This window comes from Myodes glareolus, chromosome 5 (assembly GCF_982192425.1).
Source record: "Myodes glareolus chromosome 5, mMyoGla1.1, whole genome shotgun sequence".
Classification (NCBI taxonomy): domain Eukaryota; kingdom Metazoa; phylum Chordata; class Mammalia; order Rodentia; family Cricetidae; genus Myodes; species Myodes glareolus.
In genome coordinates this window covers 99,026,977-99,038,573 of record NC_142030.1, presented here as the reverse complement: position 1 = coordinate 99,038,573, position 11,597 = coordinate 99,026,977, and the positions used below count along the sequence as shown (strand labels likewise).

Sequence of the window (11,597 nt, the reverse complement as noted above, 5' to 3'; positions counted from 1 at the left end):
CTATATAGCTGGAGATGGCCTTGAACTTCTGAGTCTCCTGCATCCCAAGTGCTGGGATGACAGGAGTCTGACAACACCAGGTCTGGGAATCATACCCATGACTCATAGATACCTGTAGGGTTGCGCTGCTGTGCACTTGTGAACACTCGTGGATTCCTGCAGGGTTGTGCTGCTGTGCACTTGTGAACACTCGTGGATTCCTGCAGGGTTGTGCTGCTATGCACTTGTGAACAAGCCCAAGCAGAGGTAAGAGCTTATACTATTAGAAACTACAAAAAAATGTTTTAGAAGGACAATACAAAAATCATTTTTTTCTCACTGAGATTTGAATAGCAACCTGGACATGTTGGAAGAACTAAAATCCATTGACTAGATTAATTCACACCAGGCTGGTCTGAAATTTGCCATCCCCCTGTCTCAGCTTCCTGAATGTTGGGCTTGCAGGTATGCAGTACCATGCATATCTAAAACAGTCATTTTTGTTTCTTTTAATGAAAATAATTATTTCATTGCTTGTTTGTGTGATTTAGCTATTTTAAGATCTAGTTTGATAGATATAGATAGATAGATAGATAGATAGATAGATAGATAGATAGATAGATAGATATTCTAGTTTGCTTTCTATAGATAATAAAATATCAAAAGCAATTTGGTGGGAAAGGATTTATTTGGCTTACACACCCTGATCTCAGTTCATTATGAAGAGAAGACAGGGCAGGGTCCTGGAGGCAGAACCTAAAGCAGAGGCCATGGAGGAGTGTTGTTTGCTGATTTGACCATGACTTTCTCTGCTTGCTTTCTCATATATCCCAGGACATCCCACTTAGGGATGCACAGCCCACAGTAGTCTGGGACCTTCCACATCAGTCATCTATCAAGAAGATGTCCATAGGCCACTCCAGTGGGGGCATTCTCTCAACTGAGGTCCCTCCTTCTCAGAGGAGTCTAGATTCCATCAAGTTGACACGGAAACCAACCAGCACAGTGTGTATGTGTGGGTGCATGCATGAAAGTGCAGGTTTCTGAAGAGAGCAGAGCCCTCAGTTCCTCTGAACTGAAGTTGCAGGCAGTTATGAGCTGCCCAGCATGGCCACTGGGTTCTGTACTCTGTTACTTGGCATCTCTTCAGTCCTAGGGGTTTCGTCGCTCCCCCACCACTGTGAGTGATGTGTATGTGTGAACTTGCATGCCACCCCTTCCCAGTGTGAGTGACGTGTATGTGTACACATGCATGCATACACATTACATGTATTTTTGCATGTGTCTGTGCATGCATGCACACCACATGTATCTGTATGTCTGCAGAGGCCAGAGGCCAGCCTCGGTTTGTTTCCCCAGGTACCATCAACCTTAGTTTTTGAGAGAGGCCTCTCACCAGCCTGTGATTCACCCATAGTCTAGCCTGGCAGGCCAGGGAACCCCAGGCCTCCTCCTATCTCTGCCTCCAGAGCAGGGAGATTACAAGTATGTGTTACTATGCCTAAGCTTTAAAGATGGGTGCTGAGGATAAAACTTGGGTCCTCATGCTTGCACAGAAGGTACTTTATTGACTGAGCAGCTCTAATGGTGGCAGTACGACAACCGATTTGTGAAATTTTTGATAATTTAAGAATTACCTCTTAGCCGGGTGATGGTGACACACGCCTTTAATCCCAGCACTCGGGAGGCAGAGGCAGATGGACCTCTGTGAGTTTGAGGCCAGCCTGGTCTACAGAGTAGTTCCAGGGCAGCTAGGGCTGTTACACAGAGAAACCAAAAAAGAAAAAAAAATTGTTTTGAGCTGGAGAAATGACTCAGTGATTAAGAGCGCTAAATGTTCTTCCAGAGGACCCGGGTTCAATTCCTAGCATCCATATGGCAGCTAACAACTGCCTATAACTCCAAGATCTGACACCCTCACACAGACATACATGCAGGCAACACACAAATGCACATAAAACAAAAACAAATAAATTATTAAAGAAAAATTACTTTGTAAAGACTGATATGAGCACAGCACTGCAGCGTACCACCCAGCAGGTGACCCAGCCCAGGGCACAGCACCGCAGCTTACCCCCAGCAGGTGACAGCAGCAGGTGCATGGTTGCATGGTGGTTATCATCAGGTTGCATCCTGCAATTACAGGAATCGGAAGAATGTAGAGGGGCAATGAGGACACAATTGGCTGTTACAATGATGGTGATCACAACTGTTGTAAAATCACAGATTACAGACTGGTGAGGGCTCCGTGGGTAAAGGCATTTGACCTGCAAGCCGGATAACCTGCGTTTCATCCCTAGGATCCACATGGTGGAAAGAGAGACTCAGCTCCTGGAAGTAGTCCTCTGAACTCCACATACACACTCTGGCACACATATGCACATGCACACACTAAACAAATACATAGTTATTATTATTTTTAAGTCACAGGTTGTGCCAGGCACAATGTCCATCAGTGACAGTGACCCACACTGTAGATATTTGGGTCATTTGTGTGCCCAGCCTGCCTTCCGTTTTTATTGGGACTTGGGCAGTGCATGGAGCAATTCTTTAAAGCTCAAATGTGGCGTTGGCAATTATTTAACCCCCACCAACAGGGGGATTCTGGGACACAGTTATAGTCCAGGTTATGGAAAGGCTGATGCAGAAGGATCACCTGAGCCAGCAGTGTCAGGCCAGCCTAGGAAACAATTATATGTTTTTAAAAATTGCATAGCAGGGCGTGAGGACTTAGCTCAGTTGATAGGGTGCTTCCCTAGCAAGCATGAAGCCTTGGGCTCCTTCCCCATACTTTATGAAGTAGGCACGCAGCCCATACCAATAATCCCAACTCTAGGGACCTAGAGACATGGGAGGATCAGAAATGTGGGGTCCTCCTTTGATGCACAGCAATTCTGAGGACAGCCTGGAATGATAATGTGGAACCCTTGACTCCAAAGACAAAGTCAATTTTAAAGTGGCATAGTAGATCAGAGTAGAGTAAAAACCTTGTACTGGTCCCTCCCATCTAAACTGTGATGGAAAGGGAGAGATGGAGAGCCTATATGATTAAAGGCATTCTAAGTTGACTAGTGGGATGAACAGCAAATGGTTCTATATTTGAAATAATAACGGGAGCGTTTTAGGTGGTGGGATTGGATAAGAAAATAAGGAAGAATAAAGGAAGCAGACAATGTGTCCAGCCCTGCAGGGAAGGTTTTCCAGCAGACACCTCAAAGGATCCAGCAGTTCTCAGTGAAAGCAAGAGCAAAACAATGCTTCTAAGTAGCTCAATGACCGATGTCACATGGAAAAGAAGGAGGGAGAAGACATGGAGGGAGATTTTTCACGGCACGAAGAACTGAGATGGAAGCAGCTTGGATACCCACAAAAGATAAAATAAAAATTGATTCTGTTTTTAGGTTAAAAAAAAAAGTTCACTGGCTTGAAATCTCCAGGCATGCTGAATGCTTGATTTGGAATATACGGCTTTAGCAAGCTTGCTACACATTTTCCTAAAACTACCTAGACAGCGCCAGGCAATCTCATTTATCTTGGAGTACTCTTCTCCCAGAGGCTAATTTTGTTCTTCCTGGAACCTGCCAGACAGAAAATAAACATGAGGAGTTGCTTCTTCAACAAGGAGCAACTCTCAAAACCACTCCAACTTGAAAAGGAGGCCGGAACATCAATGTTTTAGGTTTCTCTTTCTTCCTCTTCTGAGCAGTGCGCACTTCCAACGTACTTCCAGATGCATGGCCTCACATGAATCCCAGTGACTGCCAGCACAGAGGGAACTTTCTATAGCATAAATTTTATTGCTGCTTTGTCTATATCAAAATCAGTAACTCATTTGACATAATTAGCTCTTCCTCCTCCCTCTTCTTTCCCCCTCCTTTTTTGTAACGTGGTCTCAGGTGTCCGTGACTGCTCTGGTATAGTGGAGGATGACCTTGAACTCCCGTCCCCACCTCCAGAGTGCTGGGATTACAGGTTTGTATCGCCATCCCAAATTCGTTAGCTTCTTGTATCTTCAAGTTATTCAACAGGGTAAATAACTTTTTATTGTAAGACCTAGAAAAAAACCCTAAGTTTTGATAGTTATTTAGTTCTCTATGTCATAAAAAGACATGAATATGGCAACCTGCTCATTCACTAGTAACAGGGGAGCCACTATGGCCTACTGAGGCTATTAAAGGGCACTAAAGGCTATGAACAATTTTAAAACTTAATTTAACTAATGAATTTATTACTTGTGTGAGTGTGTATGTGTGTGCAGGCGCTGTAACTCATGTATGGGAGACAGGAAAATTTGTTGGAGTCTCTCCTTCTACCATATGTGTCTGGAAGACCAAAATCAGGTCATCATCTCCAGCAGATGGTCACTCTCACATTTGTCTCCCTAATATGAGACAGAGACAGGAAGCAAGCTGCTGGTAGTGCCCGCCCAACAAAGATGTTTTTGACTGAACCAAGGGCTATTTCCCATGCCGTTCCAGTACCCCTATTCCCCAGGGTGAAATTAAGTGGAGGAAATTTACCTATTTATCATTCCATTCCCTTGGTTAGTTAGTCAGGTGGTGCTAATGGAATCTTATATTGTGTTGCCTTTCTTTATAGCCTACCCAAGCGCTTTGTGCTCTATAATGTATCATAGCGACATCATCATCACAGCTGTGTTAGAAATGCCAGCCTCTGATAGGCACAAGTCTTCCCACGTAGCTCACACCCATTCTGTCCTCTTCAACCTTGGTCACTTTTGGACTCCACTTGTCTTCTAGTTCCCTGGTGTAATGGAGAAGGTACCTGAGCAGTAAGCAGGGTCACTGAAACTCAGAAATAACAAAAGCACAAGGCCCCCTCATACATGAATTCTAGCCTACATTGTATGTGTGGAGACATATAAATGGCTGTGTGATATGCATGATATTTAGGAAAGAGGCCAAGAGAGGGTAATATTAGGTGTGAGGATAAAGCTATCATTTTTCTAATTTCAAACCCATCATAGCTCCCACCCTACATGGATGAACAATAGCTATGTAACTGCTAGGTAAAATGTAAAACCCTAAGCAAAGCTGCATGACTTCAGCATGGACATTCTGACTGTATAGAAGTTCACCGAGGGGCTGGAGACATGGCTCAGCAGTTAAGAGCTCTTATTGCTCTTGCATACAATACTGGTTCAGTTCCCAGCACCTGCACAGAAGCTGACAACTGTATATATCTCTGGTTTAAAGAGATCTAATAGCATCTTCTGACCTGGGGAGGGCACAACTTGGTGCACATACATGCATGAGTGGGCAAAACACTCATGCATATAAAATAAATCTAAAAAAATGAAGAGGTTGCTGAGATGGATAGAGTTTGGTACTGGGCAAGTGTGTGGGTAGCTCCCTTAAACTAAAACTGTGGGATGTTTTCATTAATGAGTTGATTATAATTAAATTATTTTGTGTTAAAATGTATTTTAAACAATGCTTAAAATTAAAATGTGTGAAAAAGAAGCTACCTGTGTCACTGCAGAGGGAGACAAGACTTCGACTTTTTCAGGACCATTCTTTCTTTCTTTCATTGAAAAAGAAGCATAGGCTGGGTCTGGTTGCACATGCCTATAAGCACAGAATTTGGGAGCCTAGGGCAAGAGGATGGCAAGCTGAAAGCTAGCCTGGGCTACAGTGTGAGACTATAATGATGTAAAATGTCCTTTTGTATATGTGTTACTTTTATTGATTAATGAATAAAGCTGTTTTGACCTATAGCAGGGCAGAAAGTAGCCAGGCTGGAAAAGATATATACAGAGAGTAGGCAGAGTCAAGGAGATGCCATACAGCTCCTGAAGGAGACAGATTCTAGAACATTACTGGTAGGCCACAGCCTGGTGGCGATACACAAATTAATAGAAATGGGTTAATTTAAGATGTAAGAGCAAGCCAGGAATATGCCTAAGCTATTGGCCAAACAGTGTAATTAATATGATGTTTTGTGTGATTACTTGGGTCTGGGCGACCGGGAAACCAACATGTAGTCTTCACTTACAAAATGATGCCCACTGTCTGGGGCATGGATCCACATAAGACCTAAAAAAGCTTAAGGAAAAATATGGGAGCCAAGCGCAGGTGCTTGATAACCACATTTTTTTTTCCCAGATAGGCTCTGTTTGCTGGCGGCAAGCAGAGGGGCAGCTCCTTTAAGAGAAGGTTTCCTGACTCAGCATTAACAGCAAAAACTACACAGCTTCTTTGAAGGAAGGCTTCCTGGTTTGTGCTGGCAGCATGAATAGCTCTGGCTCTTCAGGAGCCCGATCACTTGAATGGGGTTTGTGAGCAGTGTGTTACAAATTGCTTAATGGCGACATAGACCCACTGCATCCCTGGGACTGGGGCAGTGAGCATGCCTCAGCCATATTGGACAGGGCAGAGCTAAGAGGCATGGCCATGGAGTTGGTCCTAGTCTACTCAGCATTTTAAAAAAGGAAAAAAAATTTTCTGGTCAGAAAATGGTTACAGATATGTAATAAAGATAGAGTCAGACAAAAATAAACCTCTGAATGGGGGGGTCATAGTGTGTTTAAAAATGTATATAGGCTTGGGAGAGAGTATAAAAAGTATAGACAAGAGAACAGACAGTTATAGATTAAAGGAGTAAAGATCATTAAATATTAAAAAGTAATAGAGTAAAAAAAAAGTCATGTAAAAAATACACAGAGTCTGGGCAGTGGTGGCACATGCCTTTAATCCCAGAACTTGGGAGGCAGAGGCAGGCGGATCTCTATGAGTTTGAGGCCAGTCAGGTCTACAAGAGCTAGTTCCGGGACAGACACCAAAAACTACAGAGAAACCCTGTCTCAAAAATAAAAAAGAATACACAAAGAGTGTAGATTATGAATATTATTGTGTTTTATTTGAATTTTTTGACTGCAGAGAGATATTTTATTCTGGGGGTTGCTAAGCTAAATCAACATATATATTTTAAAGGTTTCTTGGTTTCAAAATTTGGATCTAAGGATATGTTACTTTAGAAAAAAGATTCTGCTTTTGTTTCTACAGAAGATGAGAACCTGTGGATTTCTTCTAGGCTAATGTGGTTTGATGAAACAATATCCTTTGAAAGGTCTCCCTGAACCCTAAAAATGCTTTACCCAACAAACAGCAGGAAACAGTTTGGAGAAACCTATGCCCAAATTCCCGAAATGATTGTTTATAAATGTTTGTTGTCATTTAAAGAGTGATATGAGATATATATATATATATATATATATATATATATATATATATATAGAGAGAGAGAGAGAGAGAGAGAGAGAGAGAGAGAGATGAAAACTTTACATGGGTATGGACTTTGGTCTACTGATACAAATTTAAGCTCAATTTTGTTACTGTGTGTGTGTGTGTGTGTGTGTATGTATATATTTCTACACTTAGCTAAGGTATTATGTTTATACAGCTCATTTAAAAATGTAATGTATATTTTAAAATTATGGATTAATAGAGTCATCTATATTAGTCAAGTTTGTAGTCATGTTAATTAGGTTTTCTAGAGTATATTTCAGCTAGACAGATGTTCTTCAAACCTTTCAAAGAATATAGCATTTAAAATGTTTTAAGAACTTAGACTTTTCTCAACAGTGAAATATGTCTGCTTCTGGCTGCACAATTACTTCAAGAGGAAGATTGGCATCGAAGAGACTCCTTATAAAGTTTGCTAGCCATTTGGGCAGAAACTGCTCATGCCTGGACTGCTTGATGTTATGCTATATAAACTGGACATGTAGGACCCACAGAAAAATGATTGCTGAACTTACCTAAAGAAGTTCTTTCAGGCTTCCTGCTTCATGGAAGAAACTACCAGACATTCTGCAGCACACAGAAGAAAACTGATAAACTCTGCAATATAGGCGAAACAGTGTTTCAAATTTCCTGCTTCATGGAAAAGTCTGCCAGATACTATGGACCTGTAAGCTGAAGATGGATGCCCCAATGATACAGAGGAACTTTGAGTGACTGTCCAGGCAGCAAGATATCTCTGTCAATTCTAGAATTTTGAAAGTTGCTTACAATGCACTTTCTGTTTACTTAGATAATCTTATATCCTTCTGGGGCCTTTAGAGAGTTGAAGACAGATAGTTATAGTTATAGTTTTCCGTAGTTATGATAAAGGATAAATTAGATACCAAACTTTAGACTCACAAAGATAGAATAGATGAAAGAGTATTTTCTTTAATTTGCCAAATAGTAAATGGACTAAATAGTATTAACTATAATTCTTGCTTGATAACTGTTTTGTGTATGTAATTTTACTATGTTAAAGTTAAAACCTTCCTTTTTATTTAGACAGAAAAGGGGAGATGACATGAGGTATCCTTCTGTATATGTGTTGCTTTTATTAATGAATAAAGCTGTTTTGGCCTATCGCAGGACAGAATATAGCTAGGCTGGAAGAGATAGATAGATAGAGAGAGAGATAGATAGATAGATAGATAGATAGATAGATAGATAGATAGATAGATAGATAGATAGAAGGTGGAATCAAGGAGAGGCCATATAGCTGCCAAAGGAGACAGATGCTGGAAAGTTACTGGTAGGCCACAGCCTCATGTCAATACACAGATTAATAGAAATGGGTTAATTTAAGATATAAAAGCTAGCTAGGAATAACCCTAAGCTATTGGCCAAAACAGTGTTGTAATTTATACAGTTTCTGTGTGATTATTTGGGTCTGGGAGGCCAGGAAAGTAATATGCAGTCTCCACTTTCACTATAATAAATATTTCACAGTCCACTCTGCTTTTTGTTACTGCCCCATGCTGCTGCAAGTACTCACTACATTTACAGCAGTCAAGTTAGTCAGTCAGTTAGTTGGTTAGTTAGTTGGTTAGTCAGTCAGCCAGTCAGTCAGTTAGTTTTAGGAGCTGTGACACTTTAAAAGCAAGGATACACTTGGTTGAAAGCTTCAAAGGCTGCTCACTTCATGGTGGTCAGGATCAAGAGAGGGAGCAAGAAAGGGGCCATGGACAAACCACTCACAAGAAACCTACTTCTACCATCAGAGCTCTAGCAGTGAACGTTTCTACCCCTTCTCAAAATTTCCATAGATCTTGAACCCATGAATGGATGAATGCACTGAGAACGTCAGAACCATTATAGTCTGGCCATCGCAATGGTTTGACCCACTTGCTGTTGACCAAGCCTCCAGTAGGCGAAACTTCTCAAATTCATCATATCCAATCCATGGTGTCTACACATTTATAAAGTAGGACGCTGGGTCCCATCTGCAAGGTCAAGGGTCATTATAGAAGAAGAGATGGGATAAATACAGCAGAAGCTGGAGGATGGGGTGGAGAAATGATGGTGCACACCTCTATTTCTAGTACTGGGGCAGCAGCAATAGGCGGCTACCTGGGGCTCACTGGACAGCCAGCCAATTCAGTGATCTTCAGGCAACTGAGAGATCCTGTCTCTCAAAGCAAGATAGCAAGCTCCTGAGCAATGACATGCCTGTGCACACATGTGCACTTCCCCTACACACACAAAAGCATGGAAATATGGCACAAGAGCACTTGAGACCAAGTAGAATGAATGAAACTGTGTCGATGAAAGTGCCAGCTTTTAAATGTGATGTGCCAGAGTGTGTACTGTACCATGAACAAAATGAGGTCACATGTATTTGCCTGTGTGGAGTATAACATTATGAAAAACTATAAAGAAACCGAAGAGTTAGTTTGCAGCATGTCATAGTTAAGTCTTTGTCAACTTGACACAGACTTAGATACCTGGGAAGAGGGAATCTCACTCACCAGATTGGGCATGTCAGTGGGTCCTTTTCTTGATTAATGTGGAAGGGTTCACAGTGGGCAGCGCCATCCCTGGGGCCAGCATTCCTGGGCTCTATAAGTAAGCAGGGCATGGAAGTCAGGTGGAGCAAGCCACTAGGCAGTATTCTTCCTTCCAGGGCTCCTGCTTCAGCTCTTGCCTTTTCCCAGGACATGAAACTACCTAGGGGAATAAAGGGGACTCTGAGCAGGAGGAAGTGTGCAAAAGGGGGAGGGGGAAGTATATGAGGGATGTGTGTAGAGTATTTGCATATGCTTGTGAAAGCTGTCTGAAAGGAACATGCACAGTTACATCTTGCAAGGCAAGCAAATAAAAATTCAAACAGCAAAGTGGATGAAATCTCAGGAACACTGTACTGAGTGAAAGAAGCCAGATATGCATGACTCCACATCAAACCTCTAGAGTCTGCTTAGAAACAAAGATAAATCTTTGGATTTGCTTCTTTGCCACAGTGAACATCTTCATCAAGCCTTTCTGTGTTTTCTTTTGGGATATCCATCCCTGCTTCTCTAGTGGGCACGCATGTTTAAAATAAATATTATTTGACAGAGTGGGAGGAGTCCATGAGGCTCCACCTCCTCCTTAAACAACTATAGGCATTTAATGGTGGCTGGAGAATGGAATAAGCATTTTCTTCAGTGTTGTAGCCACCGGTAAGTTGCATGTACTTCTTCAGGTAACCCTCCACTCACGCTCTTGTTTGCAATTAAATTTATAGGATCATCAAAAAAAAAAAAAAAAAAAAGGAGGGGCGACTGGTTGGAAAGAGAAAGGGGTTAAGTGGGAGAGGACAAATAGGGATGATGAGGGAATATGGTCAAAATATATTATATATGTGTATGACAATGTTACAATGAACCCATCATGTATAATTAATATACAATCATAAAAAAATAGATGGGTGTTTGGTGGTGTGCTTCTCTATAAAATGGCGTTTTTAGGGGGTGCTGAGTATGCCGCAGCACACATGTGAGGGTGGCAGGACCATTTGTGGGAGTCAGTCCTCGCCTTCTACCATGTGGGGGCCCAGGGCCCAAACTTAGATTTGGCCGCAGCATCTTTGCTCCTGAGCCACCTTGCCAGTCTGAGCAGCGCTTCTGCTAAATGTTCTGGCTAAAATTTCTTCATAGCAGACAGTGGGGGCTTTCTGCTGGTCCCAGTCCTCCTTCCTCTTGCTTCGTCTCTCTGAGTGTAGTCACTAAGGCAAAGAGTGAGCTCAGTCCTGCATCCGTTCTCTGGTCCTCATCTCTCACCTCTGAGTGTGCTAAAGAGACAGTGTCCTCTTCCTGTTCACACCTTAGTTTCTTGCATGGATGGCCCAATCTGAGCTCTGTCTTGGCATAAAATTAAAAATCCTCCTAATCCCTCTGCAAAACATCTCTTGTGGTTTCTCTTAAAGTAGCAATTCTCTTTGAGCTTTGACACCATTCTCCTGTGACTTCGTGCGTCAAGGCCTAGGAGCCTTTGCTTTCTTAGCAGCAACATTAACTTAGAAAAGACTGAAAAGAAAACAAGAGAAAAAGAATAAAGAAAGGAAGAAAAGAAGCCCAGGAATTTGGAAATGTATGCTCCCCAATTTCAAGATGCTTTCATTTTACTTTTTAAAAAAAGTACACACACAATGAGTTTGGAGGCCATGATTTGTGTCAAAAGTACAGAATCTTTGGCTTGGTTTTGCTTTTTGTTTTATCAGGAAGAGAGAGAGAGAGAGAGAGAGAGAGAGAGAGAGAGAGAGAGAGAGAGAGAGAGAGAGAGAGAATGAATATGGAGGGTGCATGTGTCCCAGTGAACTCGTGAGGTCAGAGGACG

The 11,597-nt window shown here is 42.0% G+C and overlaps 1 long non-coding RNA gene across 1 annotated transcript; it reads right to left on the bottom strand.

The window, feature by feature from the left end:
* Positions 1 to 1,250: 1,250 nt before the first annotated feature.
* On the bottom strand, positions 1,251 to 9,940 carry LOC125406731 (uncharacterized). Its single transcript, XR_015001471.2, has 3 exons — positions 9,752 to 9,940; positions 7,760 to 7,841; positions 1,251 to 2,112 (listed from the first exon to the last, which is right to left on the bottom strand). It is a non-coding gene; the product is annotated as an uncharacterized LOC125406731 (long non-coding RNA).
* Between the last annotated feature and the right edge of the window lie 1,657 nt (positions 9,941 to 11,597).